The sequence below is a fragment of the Eumetopias jubatus genome, unplaced genomic scaffold (genome assembly GCF_037043125.1).
Source record: "Eumetopias jubatus isolate StellerSeaLion01/CBP00866 unplaced genomic scaffold, mEumJub1_p1.0 scaffold_13, whole genome shotgun sequence".
NCBI lineage: Eukaryota > Metazoa > Chordata > Mammalia > Carnivora > Otariidae > Eumetopias > Eumetopias jubatus.
In genome coordinates this window covers 90,667,278-90,682,969 of record NW_028274819.1, presented here as the reverse complement: position 1 = coordinate 90,682,969, position 15,692 = coordinate 90,667,278, and the positions used below count along the sequence as shown (strand labels likewise).

General features: G+C 37.1%; 1 pseudogene; it reads right to left on the bottom strand.

Annotated features, from left to right (window-relative positions):
* Nucleotides 1-14,223: 14,223 nt before the first annotated feature.
* Nucleotides 14,224-15,240, bottom strand: LOC114222327 (glyceraldehyde-3-phosphate dehydrogenase pseudogene; annotated as a pseudogene).
* Nucleotides 15,241-15,692: the final 452 nt, after the last annotated feature.

Here is a 15,692-nt window from a genome sequence, read left to right as displayed (position 1 = left end):
TGCCTTCTTGAAAAGGAATAGAATGTATCAGAATGGCCCTTTCTCTTTATAACTAATGAAACATCACTACCAAAGGCCAGATGATAATTGGAAAGTGCCAAATTTTGTGTGCTACACTGTAGTTGATATGAGCAAAGGTGGGAAGATGGAAAACAAGCCAGGAGATAAGATTTAGAGCCAGAAAACAAAGAAGTGGAAGAGGACATATAAACCCTACCCTCCCAAACTTCCTGTATGCATGAACTCATAGTCTGATAAATATTCCCTTGTAAAGCATTCTCCACAATAATCCAGTCAGGTGAAAGAGGACAAGTGGTCTCTGCTTTAAACACTGAAGTGATTCCAAGATGGAAACTATTATTGGAAGGTTTAGGAAGTAGCCAAAGACTTGTTGCTAAAAGGTAGAAACCGTAAAGGTAAATACGTTACCACCAGAAATCTGGTGAAGTATTTACCCTTACAGTTTTCAAGCAGACCTATTGCAAGATTTCTCCCCAAGTCTGATAAACAAGGATGTGTGACTGCAATCTAAAACCCATGAATTACCACCTCATCACATGTATTGTTATGAAGAACAATAAACTCTGGAAAGCCTCTAAAGCGTAGAACAAGAGTCAGCTGATTGACTAACTAGTTGACATCCTAGATTGTATATGATACGCATTCTACTCCCCTGTCTTCTTCCTAACAAAATCTTGGTTTTGTTCAAGTATTTCTGCTTTCTCCACACAGTATATAATTCGGAAGATACTGAACACCCCTCCAGCTTTAGCAGTCTGAACCAGCCATAGTAATTAATAGCACTGACTGTGATTTATTTAGGTATATGCATATGACCAATTCTTGGGAACTGAATTAAAAAAAATGGGGGGGCGGCAATGAGAGTTGTGTTGGAAAATTCTGGGGAAAATTTTTATTAAGAGAGATTTGTGAAAAGAGATAACTCCTCTGGAGTTCCAAACATAAAATCTCAACACATACCTGAATGTGACACCTGGGATTACAGGAACCCTCCTTCTACAAACCTGAGGATGAAGCCATCACATTGAGGAGAGCAAAGACAAGACAATGTTATCTGGATCCCCGAGATACTGTGACAACCTACAGATTTCTTGTTTTATTAAATAATAAATCCCTTATTGTTTAAACTGATTTCAATAGGGCTTTTTTCTATTTACTGCTGAATTCTTCCTAGCTGTTAAATTATCAAGGAATCCACTGCATTTCCAATGGAGAGAATCTTTGTTTTCCCTATCTACTAAGAAGCAATAAATTCTACAAACTGTTGCCACTTGCCTATATGATAGTTTAACTGTAATTATTTTCTCTCCATCATTATTTATTGTGAATTGTTGGCGTAAGTAAATGTTTCCATTTATCCATCCATAGATAGCTAGATGCTAAGAAACTACGTCTAGGCTTCGTAAGTGCAATGCATCATACTTAGAGAGTCTGTATATGAAACTGAATAGAATAAAATAATGTCTTTTATTTCTGTTTGGGAATGGAAAGGGAGCAAATGTTTTTGTATGGTGGTAGTTATTTATGCTATGAAAGATAGAAAAGGAACTAGTTCGAATTAGGTTTTATGCAGATGACATTAGTTTTATGCAGATGACAATGCCAAACTCCAATCCTAGGGCAAACAACCACTTTCCCAGTGCAGGACTTGTCTATCTCAGCCCTACCCCTCACTCCTACCACCCCTACCACAGGCATATAGCCTAAGCCAGACCAACCATTGTACCTGGAAGAAGTGTACAACACATTGTTCATGAATGGAGTGATGTGTAAGGGTGAGGAAATATCCAAAGCAGGTACAATCATAGTCCTTATTTGAGAAGATACAGACATTTGAAGACAGGAGGTCTATTTGTTTCAATTGGCAGACAATATGGGTATAGGCTTATAGTTTTTAACAGCCATGTTTTCTACCATATGGAGAGCACCAGCCTGAGAATAAATCCAACATATAGAGAGAAGCACAGACAAGAGAGAAAGAAATAAACATCATGACATTGTTTGAGCTTCTGTATCCATCCATGCCTAATGGTCTCCAACTATATGAGACAACAAATCCATTGTTTGGCCTAAACTATTTCTTTTTGGGTTTTTCCAACTTAAAAAACAAAAACAGTCTTGGGCACCTGGGTGGCTCAGTTGGTTAAGCGACTGCCTTCGGCTCAGGTCATGATCCTGGAGTCCCGGGATCGAGTCCCGCATCAGGCTCCCTGCTCAGCAGGGAGTCTGCTTCTCCCTCTGACCCTCTTCCCTCTCATGCTCTCTATCTCTCATTCTCTCTCTCTCAAATAAATAAATAAAATAAAAATAAAAAAAAGTCTTGACCAATATAATACCTGAGTAAAATACATGGGGAAAAATGTCAAATAATGACAGAATAGGTAAAATGCAAGACCAAAAAAAAGTTTTATTGGCTGAAATTTTATATTCCAAACTCAAGTCAACAACTTTAGTAACCTGGAGTATACTAAATGTTGGATCGTGTTTCCTGTGATAATTAGATAAAAAGGGAATTTGTCCCTCTTACCTTCCACTGTCAAATATAGAAACCTGATTTTGGCACTGTGATTCCCAGAAAGACCAAATTTAATGCACATCCATCGAGCTAAGTTAAATAAACCCAAAAAGAGGGATTTTCCTCTCTGTAAGCTATTTATAATCCCAAACTCATCCATTAGTAAACTTGAGCAAATGAATATATTTAAATATGGCTCCCTAATGGAGGTATAAAAAAGGTGGGTCAGAGAAAGTTACTTTCTCTGGATCTAATATAGATATGGAAAGCAAGGGATCGATCTGATCCCTCAAGAAAATGAGCTTTGTAGATCAAAGGCTGAATCAACTATCTGCCCAGAAATCAGAGAATGCTTATAAAGACAAAGCATTTGTTATGCCAAGTATTTTGCTGACTTTGTTACATGTGTCTATAAATTGGAATCTAGATTCATCAAAGATGAATCTTTCAAAAATCCCTGATTTATTATCTGATTGCAATAAGAGAATCTCTAAAATCTTGAATTTAAATTTTCTTTGTTAATCTTTTGAACTCCTCTATGGATTTATGGGTAAATAATTTGGTTAGAAGGCATGGGGATTTGCTCAGGCATTTTCCCCCTTAACTGTAGTCCAGAATGGGTCTCACTGTCTCCGGCTCCTGATCTCTGATGCCCCAGCACTCTCTGCAGACCTTGCTGCCAGGGGGCTTGTTGCTGAGGTACAAAAGTAGGATGCTGTGCTGGAGTTTATGGCAGTGACTCCTTTAGATGATTAGCAACATTACAATTTACATAATGTTCCAAACTAGAAAATTCCAGTGCCCTTTTCAATGGCACTTTTCTGTTTAATAGCCTCTGTTAGCTTCCCACTGCTTACTGCATTCAATTTATCTTACAAAGTCTGTTAACTATGCCCCAACATATAATTGCCATCTCATCTCCAGCTACCCACAAATGTTATATCCCTGCCAAACACTTTTTATTTTTTTTGGCCACAGCAGTCTCTCTCACATTCTATTTTCACTACCTAAAATTCTCTTGGCCTTATTTCTCTACCAAGAAAATATCTAGTTACCATTCAAAAGATGACTTAAATGGCACCTCTTGAGTGAAGCCATCCTTCCCTTTCCAGTTAGTATTATGTTCTGATTTACAACATTACTTGTATCTTATATGACCCATTCCACATTATATTGCAATTTACTTGTTTACTTTATTTACCTTACTTAGTTTATTTATTTACATATCTGTCTACCACTAAGCTATAATTTCCTCAATGTCTGCAAGGATTTTTGGTCTCTGCATTACATTATGTAGTATCTGACTCTTAAGAGACCACTTGATAAGGATTTGCTAAATGAATGAATTTAAAAATTTGTTGAGAACATAGAATTTTGGAAAGGAGTCAAAGGGTATGGCTAACCACACAGAAGCTGAAATGAAAATAAAATAGAAGGAGACAATGGAGGAGAAAGAGAACAAAGAACAAGCTTAAATATTCCAGAAACTCTTATCATCAAATGAATCCAAAACAGTAGTTATTGAAACCTGCTGTGTGCAAGGCATTTTTATTTTTCCCAAAGTGTTCATTCTCTGATAACTTTTAAATTTTATTATGGTGACCTGATTTAAATATAACTATTAAATGGCAATATAATGGAAAACAGACAGTAATTATTCAAAATAGATCAGCAAGAGGGAGCACAGTCAGAATAAGTTTTCATAAAGGAGGTGGAACTTGAGTTATGCATGGACGGATACATGGGATTTACATAAAATCATTACGTAGGTAATATTAAAGTGAGAAAGATCTTTAATGATTCTCTGAAATGTGAGCTCCAGAAACTCTGTCTGTATTGTTTGCTGTTTTATTCCCATTTTTTTTAGAACTATATACCTGGACATGTTAGGTGCCTAATAAATACTTACTCAGTGAAAGAATGAATGTAACAAGCCTAATGCCATTTCATTGTGAGTATGCTAATGTTCCAACATAAGTGAGATTATGGGAGATGAGAGCATACTGGTTAGATCAAGCACTCTTGATCTAGAATGCCCAGGTTCAAATCATGACTTCACTACTTATCTAACATCTTTCTGCCTCAGCTTTTCAATGTGCAAAATGAGTAGAGCAATAGTATCTATTTCACAAAATTGTGTGAGCGCTTATGGTACCTAGACTATAATAGATACTCATTAAATGTTATCTGTTACTACTACGTCACAATGATAATCAGTGTCAGGAATTGAACTAGATTCCAGATCTTCTAATTCTCACTTCAGACACATTTCAAATAGATTTTCAAAAAGTATTTCTTCACAAGGAAAACATTGTTTCAGTTGGGGTTGAGGAGTTATTTACTGAGATGGATTGAAACAAGTCCTCTTTGATTACCAGGGAACGGAACCATTGACTGAACAGAGATCCTACCATCTATAAATGCCTGTGGTGACCCTGGATTGTTTGAATTTCAATTCATCTCATCTTGTTTCTGTCATCCCTTACTTGCTGCAGTGGCTCAGACATGGTGATGCTGAAAGAGCAACCATCTTGCCAGAGGCCAGGAGTAGAACCCTGGCTGAGGTAAAGAATGAAAGGACAGCAAGTTGAATGAGGCTAAGTGGCTTGATCTAGAAAACGTGAAGGTCATAAGCAACCTTACTTAAATGTCAACTGAATGTTTGAAGGAACCGTGATATTTTTATACTTGATACTGAAATTACAGAGATATCTGACATGAACCATAAGGGTGAGTTCCATATTTGTCAGAATGCCAAAAGGAAGATAGATGAAAATCATGAGGGAAAACATAATAGCAAAGGCTTTACAAACTTGAAGGAATAGATTTTATGGGGAAAAAAAAAGACATTGAATATGATTTAAAATCATTACTGCATACTTGAACCATGCTTACTTTGCATAATAAATGAGATGGTAAGCACTCTGAGCCTGTTTCTTAAAGAAAATGTATTTTAAAAGCTCATTGAAAGGTAACCGAGTCTAGCTGGACATTGGAAAGCTCCTAAAAGCCAAAATGTTGATGATTTAAGTGTAAATGAGTCAGAAATGTGTGGTTGCAATTTTCTTTCAAATGAATAAGAAAAAGGGCTCCTGGCAAAACCCATTTTGCAATTCTACTGGACCAGAACCTTTCTAAAATATACTCTGAGGCACAAATCACCTGGAGCAATGTTGAAGGAGACAGCAAGGTGCTGGCAAAGGAGAGAAGGGAAGTGGAAGAGATTTACTTGGCTATGTGTCTTTTATTCAATTCTCTGACTGAGAGACTTCTTCTGAAGACAGCTCTTCTTTTTCTGCTGCCAGGAATGTGACAAAATACAATTGTTCGTTATTTCGCGGTCTTGTGGGAAACATATTTTGAACAGAGCTATGGAAATTGCAAACTCTTAGTAATGGCATTATTGTAATAAAATATGAGGGGGGCGATCTTAATTTCAGCCTTCTTAAGATCAAGAAAATTAGTAACAGTTCAGTTAATTTCAAATTGTTGTCTTAGAAACTTTAGAAATCATTTCTACAGCCAGCATAGGAGACTTACTTAGAGGCACTGCAATTTTGTCAGTCATTTTCCAAACTGGAATGGAGTTTAAAAATGGTTTTATTTTCTGTTTCCTAGGTTGATTTGAGTTTTTATTTGATAGTGAAAGATATTACCCTCATGAGGTTGTGAGACTTTATCTAATTGGATTTGAATATGACTCTGATCAAGAAATATATATTTTCCCATTTGGAAGTCAGGACTGCAGAGAATTTCAGGAGATTGAGACTACACATTGGTGATTTTCAACACAGACACAAAGAGATTAGTATTGAGGTTAAACCTCTTCTCTATACAGTATTTAAATGACTTATGTGATGAAATCAGATCCCAAAGGGCATCTTAATTTGCTAATAATGGAAAACCACAAGGAGGATAAACCCCTTCCCATTGACATTGAAAGGATTTAGCAGGATTTGTGCAGATTAGAAATGGTAAGTATCAAGGAAGAGATGTCATTACCTCCCAGTTTCATCAAATGGCAAAATTAGTTTCTGCCTTATAAGAAGGTGTGAGAATATCATTCCAGTGGTAGATGAGTGGGAAGGGGGAAGTAGAGGTAAGGGTTGAATTTGAGAAATAGAAAACATATAATATCAGCTTTACTTTCTCTTGATTCCTCAAAATGTGTATGTATTATTAGGATTGTAATCTGATCTGGTATTTTAAATCTATTTTCCTAAGGAAAATTGATATATTAATAATCTGTCTCATATTTAGCACTCAATAAATCCTAGGTGATTGAATGAAATGCATAGAATATTTTTAGAGGTTTTTTTCAGGGTTAGAAGACATTACAGAAAATATTCAAAATGAATTTTGTGAGCTAAATGGTATGATATATTAGTTAAAGTAACATTTGCTGCTATAACCAGCAAAGCCCCCAAATTTGAGATGGTTAAACTCATAAAACTTTAGTTGAGTCTAAAACAGGTGTTTCCTATTAGTGAGCAGCTTTCCTCATGGTTGTCATTCATGGACCCAGGCTTCTTTGACTATTTGGTTTTGACATCTCCAATACCTTGGGTTCTCTGCTGAGTCCTCTATCCAGGTGGCAAATGGGAGAAGAGAGAGTGGAGAAGTCACACCTGCTTGGTCACCTCAACCTATAATTAGCATATTTCACTTCTGTTCATATCTTTTCAGCAAGAACTAGTTACATGGCCCAATTTATGCAAAGGAGGCTGCGGAATATATTCCCTGGATGGGCAGCCACTTCCCAGCAATATTTTTTTTTAAAAAAAGCATGACTCTTCAGTTGACAGCTTATTTGTCTTTGCCACAATTCATCTCTGGCCACCAAGTATATGTGTACCTTTTTTTCCCTACACATAGAATATATGATTCACAAAGGGGGCCAACCCAAAATCAAACCTAATTTTTGCATCCTGTTTGAAGTCCAGGACCTCTCTATCAGGTACATATATAGCTTTTATTACCTGGCAACTTATCAACCAAAGTACATTATCTGCCCCCTAAATACCTCCTAATATAAAAAGATGAAATAAGACTAATAAAATGAAATAAAATTTCCCTTTTTTAGAGGAAGGAATAGGAGACACAGAGTAGTCACTGAACCATAGCAATGATGAATTCCTTTAGGGCAGGCATTTTAGAAGTAGATGACATATTTTATTAAGTTAATATCACACTACTTATAATTTGATACCAGAATAAAAATTCTGGGTATTTTGACATTTGAAATGTGACTACAACCAGGAAGCCAGTAAATCCCCAGACTATAATGAGGAATACTCCATTAGGACAAATCACTTTTTAAATTTATGTTGGACACTACACATACACATGCGCACACACACACACACACACACACGTGTGAGGGCACACATAGAAATACCTTGATGGCACTGAAAAATAATGATATCGTGCATTTAACTGCATCATTGGTTATTGGTCCAATTTCTAAGTCACTGAAGTGGTAATAATAAAAAGTATGATCAAAAGGAATGGGCAATTTATAATGCCACCAGGACTCTAAATATAGTTTTCCATGCTAATCTTTCCTCTTTGCCATGATAGGTTCTTTCAGAGGAGTGACTGAGAAATCTCTTCCTAGTTTAGACATTTCATCCAGAAATATTTGTACCATGGCCATTTCTAGTTCTGTGGCACTGAATTGGACAAGGAGCTCTAGAAATGCATACATATATAATATGTGGGTATATATGTATACATACATACATACATATATATATATATATATATATATATATATATATATATAAAATCATTTCCAGGTTTTCCCTGAAATTGGTGCCGATATTTGATTATCTGCCCTAACAGAAAGGGATAAGGATGCAGAGAGATCCCAAAGTCATTTATATTTGGCTTTCAAGTATAATGATAACTTTTCAATTTTCCCCCTTTTTTATGTTGTTTTATTTAACTTAATATTAAAATGACTTTGTGTTCCCAGGAAGACATGCTGATTGGCTGTTAAGAAAAAAAGTAGTTCAGTATTAAAGTTTTGTGGTAGATAATCTACAATGTAGGAAAGCTATCACAAGATACTCAAGAATTGGTAAAGCTAAACTGATTTTTATTTGGAGGAAAAATTCTTGTGTTCCTTCTGTGGAAACTGGGTTCATGATTTGACTCAGTAGATTCATCAACATAGGGAAATTCAGGGCCACCTCAGTATATACATGTCATAAGGTGTGTCCTAAATTTCCCCATGTCTTGTTGATTTGCTTAAATTGAGAAGTTCCAGTCTGTTTCTTAAATGAGAAAGCAAAACAGCAGCTATCACTCCAAGGCAGATGTAGGTGAGTGCCCTGCACTTCCTAGTTTGGTGGTGGGGGGGAGTTGCTTGAAGCATTTCAGAAAGTATACGCAAAGGAGTAAGATCAGAAATACTTAGTGGTTGAGTTCATAGAGGAGCAAATTTTATCTATGCAAGCTTACTTCCAAGTTCCACGCAATCACTTCCCTTGAAAGGGAGAGTCTGCTTTGGTTTTCAAAGTGTCTGGTGTTTTGGGATAGAGGTTATGCCCCTTTGCATCAAGAGTCCTCCACCAACAAAAGGAAAACAGGATAGCTGGAGAAATTTACTTGAGATTTATTTGTAGGTTGCATGTATTGAATATCTATGATTATGAATGTCTGTATCTTTCCCTAAGATGAGTACCCTCTAATATAGCTTTTACAGATCATCTGATTCCCTCCCGCTGTGCCAGCCAACATTATTTCCTAGTGTCTAATCCAAATTAGAAGGCAAAGATGAAGTTGGCCTCAGAAACCAATTTCTCCTGTTTTCCATTTGTATTTGTATTTCCATTCTTGAAGTTTTTCCTGCCACTCAGAAAGAGGGCTGTGCATATGGCTGCATACTCTACATAGGTAAAAAATGGTAAAAAAAAAAAAAAAATAGTGTGAAAAAAGAAGTTAAATGTGAGTAGTCATGTGTGGCTATTGGTCAACTTAGTAAGTCTTACCAGCTCATATTTTATCTTCAAAATGGAAGAAATATATCTGGCTGAACTGCCAGTATTGGAAACCTCATTCAGGAGCAAGGATTCCCTGCATTTTTTCTTAGCATATCACCACCCATATTTATTTTCAGCATTAATTCAAGAACAACTAAAGCTGAAAATGCTGAAAAGTCAAAACGAGGAAAACCTAACCAAATGGGAAAGTATGTAAATGCAAAAGCAAATGAATTATTCACACACTCTGCAGGTTTCCTTTTTCTCTTAAAAAAATAAAAAAGAAATTTCTAAGGAATGAAAGTTGTCAAACATTAGAACATATTATAGAGGTGGCTATGGAATCTAGGAGGCCAATAGCATGGATGAATACTCACTGACCTCACAAATTTGCAATATGATTTGGTGGGTAGATTAGAAAATTTTTCAAGTCTCTTAGGCTATTTACTTGTTAAATTTGGCAATATCTTGGCCACTTGACATAAATTTTATTCACTTTATATACATATATTTATATACATATGGTTGTGTGTGTGTGCATTTGTGTATAAACAGGGTGCTACTAAAGAGGCCCAATGTCAGGGTTTAAATCCAATAAGCTGGAGTGAGAGTTGGGTAGTCTGTGAAAGGTGACCAGGAGCAGAACACAAGCCATTCTTTTACAAGTTAGGCTTTCCAAGTGTCTGTTCATTGTACTGCTGGGGAAATGTAGGGGAAATAAAACAAATGTGTCAAAGATTTAGATGGAATAGTGAGTATTTTGAAGAGTAGCTGGGAGACAAGAAATAGATGAAAGTAAGTCCATCAGAGGGATGGGGGGGAACACATACAACTCAAGAAAATATGAGAAAGGACAAATGGGAAGTAGAAAGCATTGTTGGGAGTCTCATAGCTGAAACTACATTGACATGGCCTCCAACAGTAATGAGCCTTGGGGGACAGCTCTAAAGAATGAGTTGCTCCTGAGAAGTAGGGAAGGTAAACCAAAGCTGAAAATGAACTAACCAATGAAAGATTAAAAATAAGTAATATTTAATATGCCTTGGAGTTTATGAATGTTCTAAAATATGTTCTGTCTTTGGAAATGCTCAGTTCTTGTGCCATGTTGGTAAGCCAATATCTTTATAACTACTTAAAGATTTAAATGTTTTCCCAAGGTCATATGGTCAGTAAATGGTCAATTGTGATTCAAGTCCAAGTCCTCAGACAATAATTCTCATACTCTTTTCTAACATATGTGTATAAATGCACATACTATGAATACATTTAAAATTGAAATTCATAGTATTTCAACTGCAATATATCTGCAACCATGCCTATAGATGCTGCTGAATACAAACAAAGGTTAGGATCATTAGGATTTTTTTTTTAAGTTGTCCAGGTAGGTCACATAAAGTAAATAAAGAAACCTCATGCCCAGGTGATAACTACTTTAGCCGATTTATTTAGTCCATAAACAAACACATTGAACCCCAGGCCTCCAAATCTGGGACATCATATCTCTGGAGAAAGCATGACCTTGAAATAAGATTTAACAACTTTAGAAAGGAAAAGGCAATGCTTTTTCTTTAATGACCACACATGGAAACAGAAACTCTCCACCCTGGTTATAGTCTGACCCCTTCTGACAGGCAGGTCCAACAAGGGGCTAGAATAAAAGATCATCTCTTAAGTGGGCTCTGCAGATGTAAGTTGTCTTACCTGGTATCAAAAACAAACAAACAAACAAACAAACAAACAAAAAACAGTGCATGGAAATCTGCTCTGTATGAATGTTAAAAGCTCAGAGTTGAGAAAATGTTACCTCTTAAAGTTTCGATCAATCAATCTTTGGGCTTTTCTGTCTTTAATATATTTAACATTTATATTTCTGTCTTTAATATATTTTAACATATAACACCCATTGGTTATCAGTTTGAATCCCAAAGATGGGCTTTAACACAATACATACAGAGATATTTATGTGTACAGATACATTCTAATATACCAGCTATACCATATTCTATTCTAGAAGTTCTTAATCATTTTAATAGACTATTGCCATACTTTACTTATTAACTTATATATTTCATCATAAACACAATTAAAAATCTTGTTCTTCTCTGATGCACCATTCAATGAGTCCAGTTATCTAGTTATTGAGAACAAAATAGTTTCCATGACTAAATACAGATTTCAGAGAGAATAGGTAGATTCTATCAAAAGTTTGTCCCTATCAGGCATAGAAGTGTTATAATCATTACTATAAATTTCATACACAATGTTATATTCAAGACAAAGGTTTACCATTACTCTGTAGAAATGCTCAGACTAACTTTTAAAAGATTAGGTAAATGAATGCCCAAAAGAACAAAGAATTATTAATACTTACACATCACTTGACACTCTCACCAATGATAAAGAATATGATGGTTTTCATATGACCATTGTCATATGAATATGACATATATGTGATGAATATGAATATATGAATTCATATATTCATATATTATATGAAATAATTATATATTATTTCATATGACCATTGAATATATACTGGTTTATTAGCTGGAGTGATCATATGAAACTATGTCTACCTGAACCCTGAGGATACATTCTGGATTACTGTGGATAAATGTGAAACAATTCCACTTGTTTCTCGATTGATGTGCCATGGCACATTTGTGGTACATGACCTTTTCATAGGGAAATTACTAAAGTATTATTATTGTTGTTGTTGTTTATTGTCTTTAACGTTCATTTTGTATCTAAGTAAACACATAATTTTTTTTATCAAAAGTTGCTAAAGGCTTATAACAATAATAGCAACAACAAAGCCAACAATCCTCTGTTCTTATCGCTCCTCCCCCATTTCTTGTACCCTACAGTAAACTAATTTCAACTTAATATTTGTACTTATTATGTGTATACTGCAATCTCTTTATTCATTGAATTTAGACATTGTCAATAAACTATTGTCTATTAAATCTTCCTTTCATTTCCCCCATCATGAAAACACAATACTGTTTCAACTTTTGGTTAATTCCATATTAATTACATTTTTTATGACCATGAAAATGTTATTTACAAGGGCATCTTGTTGTACACTACTGTTAAAATAATCCCTTTCTTATACAACAACTTCCCTTCCCCCAGCCCCAAAGAAGTTAACACTTTCCCTTTGTTTTTCTTTGAATCTCTTGTCAAACTTTTTCTTGCCCACTAACAGCTTTGTAAAATATCAGTTGATACAATTTTCCACTTAGCGAAATCTGTTTGTTCATTTACTATCCTTTTATTCCCTTGAAATATTCCCCTGAAATCTCCCCATCTACTGCTTTCATCTTGGTTGCTCTAAAGGGCTGCAGTAGAATTTTCCATTTCCAGGGCTTGTCTCTACAATTTATCCTGAGAATTTCCTTCACTATCTTTCCATGTTGGATCCTCTGTTTGGAGGACCCAAAAAAGGAGGATCCTTTTTTCCCCCCAGCTTCAGTGGAGCCCAGAGACAGAGTTCTAAGAAGTAAACATGTTGAGGCGTATGTATCAGAAAATGCTTTTATTGTGTCTTCCAATTAGACTCTTAGTTTGGCTGGGTATAGAATTCAAGCCCCTTTTCCTTAGCACTTTGCAGATATCCTTCCATCTACCTTCCAGTGGGGCGAGTGCAATACTATTCTTACTTACTTCTTACTCTTCTCTCATTGTGTATTTTGAATTTTCCCCAGAGGTGTTCTCTTTTCTCCCCTTGCATTCTTCTTTTCACTTGTTCTCTTTCAATTTGAAGTAATATTCTTCAGTTCTAGGAGTTTTTATATTGAATTGTGTAATGATTTCCTCCCATAATTTTCTTTTTTTTTTTTTTTGAGAGGGGGAGTAGATGGAAACTCCTTTTAAGTTGTATGTTAAAACTTCTGAATAGTTTCCTTATTTTTATCTTTCATTGTACATTTAAACAATTCTACCTCCTTGGGGATTTTCTCTACCTATCAAATGCTTTTAATGATATTTTTATTGAAATAAACGTTTTATGTTAGAATATTTTTAGACTTCTGGAAAAAAAATGCAAAGATGGCATAGAAAACTCTCCAATGCCCCACATCCAATTTCCTTTGCTGTTAACATCTTACGGGGTGTTAACATGGCACATTTATCACATATAACCAATATTGATATATTATTATTAAATAAACCCCATATTTTATTCATGTTTTATGAGACTGATGTGGTGCTCACTGTGCTAAGAAGGCATTTATTTGTATTTAGTTTCTTCCCTAACTTCATTTTTGTGTTCCAGAATTTCATCCAGGATACCATATTACATTTAATATCATATATCTTTAGGCTTCTCTGGGCATGACAGCTTCTCAGATTGTCTTTGCTTATGATGACCTTGATAGTATTGGTGATGACCATGAGGGGTAGGGAGCCGGCATTTTGTAGAATGTCCCTCAATTTGGCTTTATCTGTTGTTTTATCTCATTGTTAAATTGAAGCTATAGATTTTTTTTTTTTTGGCTGGGTACAGTATACTTTATTGATGGTACATGACAAGGTAGGGCTCCCCAAACCCCTCCCCTTCTTCAGGGGGTTTGGGACGGAAACGGTGGAGGTCAGGAGATTCTCAGTGTTTTGCGGGATAAGTTGGGGCAGGGACTCCCCAGCAGCTGAGGGCCTCTCTCTTCCTCTTGCTCTCGCTGGGCCTGGTGGTCCAGGGGGCTCTTACTCCTTGGAGGTCATGTGGACCATAATGTCCACCACCTGGTTGTTGTAGCCGAATTCATTGTCATACCAGGAAATGAGCTTGACAAAGTGGTCGTTGAGAGCAATGCCAGCCCCGGCATCGAAGGTGGAGGAGTGGGTGTCACTGTTGAAGTCGCAGGAGATGACCTGGTCCTCAGTGTACCCCAGGATGCCCTTGAGGGGGCCCTCTGACGCCTGCTTCACCACCTTCTTGATGTCGTCGTATTTGGCAGCTTTCTCCAGGCGGCAGGTCAGATCCCTGATGGACACGTTGGGGGTGGGGACACAGAAGGCCATGCCAGTGAGCTTCCCGTTCAGCTCAGGGATGACCTTGCCCACAGCCTTGGCAGCACCAGTGGAAGCAGGGATGATGTTCTGGGCAGCCCCTCGGCCGTCGCGCCACAGCTTCCCAGAGGGACCGTCCGCGGTCTTCTGGGTGGCAGTGATGGCATGGACGGTGGTCATGAGTCCCTCCATGATGCCGAAGTTGTCATGGATGACCTTGGCCAGAGGAGCCAAGCAGTTGGTGGTGCAGGAGGCATTGCTGACAATCTTGAGGGAGTTGTCATACTTCTTGTGGTTCACACCCATCACGAACATGGGGGCGTTGGCAGAGGGAGCAGAGATGATGACCCTCTTGGCCCCGCCCTTCAAGTGGGCCCCAGCCTTCTCCATGGTGGTGAAGACCCCAGTGGACTCCACAACATACTCAGCACCAGCATCACCCCATTTGATGTTGGCAGGATCTCGCTCCTGGAAGATGGAGATGGACTTTCCATTGATGACAAACTTCCCGTTCTCAGCCTTGACTGTACCGTGGAATTTGCCATGGGTGGAATCATATTGGAACATGTAGACCATGTAGTTGAGGTCAATGAAGGGATCATTGATGGCGACAATATCCACTTTGCCAGAGTTAAGAGCAGCCCTGGTGACCAGGCGCCCAATACGGCCAAATCCGTTCACTCCGGCCTTCACCATCGCGTCTCAGGGACGCCGCTGGCACTGCACCAGAATTCGCGGTTGTCTGTCAAACGAGGAGGAGCAGAGAGCCGAAGCTATAGATTTTTGAGAGGAGGATGACAGAGGTGAAGAGCCATTTCCCACACATTGTATCATGGGTATGCGTAATTAATATGACTTATTACTGATGATGTTAACCTGGGTCACCTGGCTGAGGTACAGTTTACCAGATTTTCCTGCTGTATAGTTTCCTTTTTTTCTTTCCATATGGTACCTGTGGAAAGAAAGTCTCCAGGCAAAATGTACACTTAAAGGGTGAGAATTAAATTTTACCTCTTTGAGGACATAGTATCTATTTACATAGTTTGGAATTTTGCATGAGAAATTTGTTTCTTCTCCCCCACTTAGTTAAGTGTTCAATCACTTATTTATATCAGTATGGACACATGGGCATTTATTTTATCCAAGAGTTATGATCTAGTAGT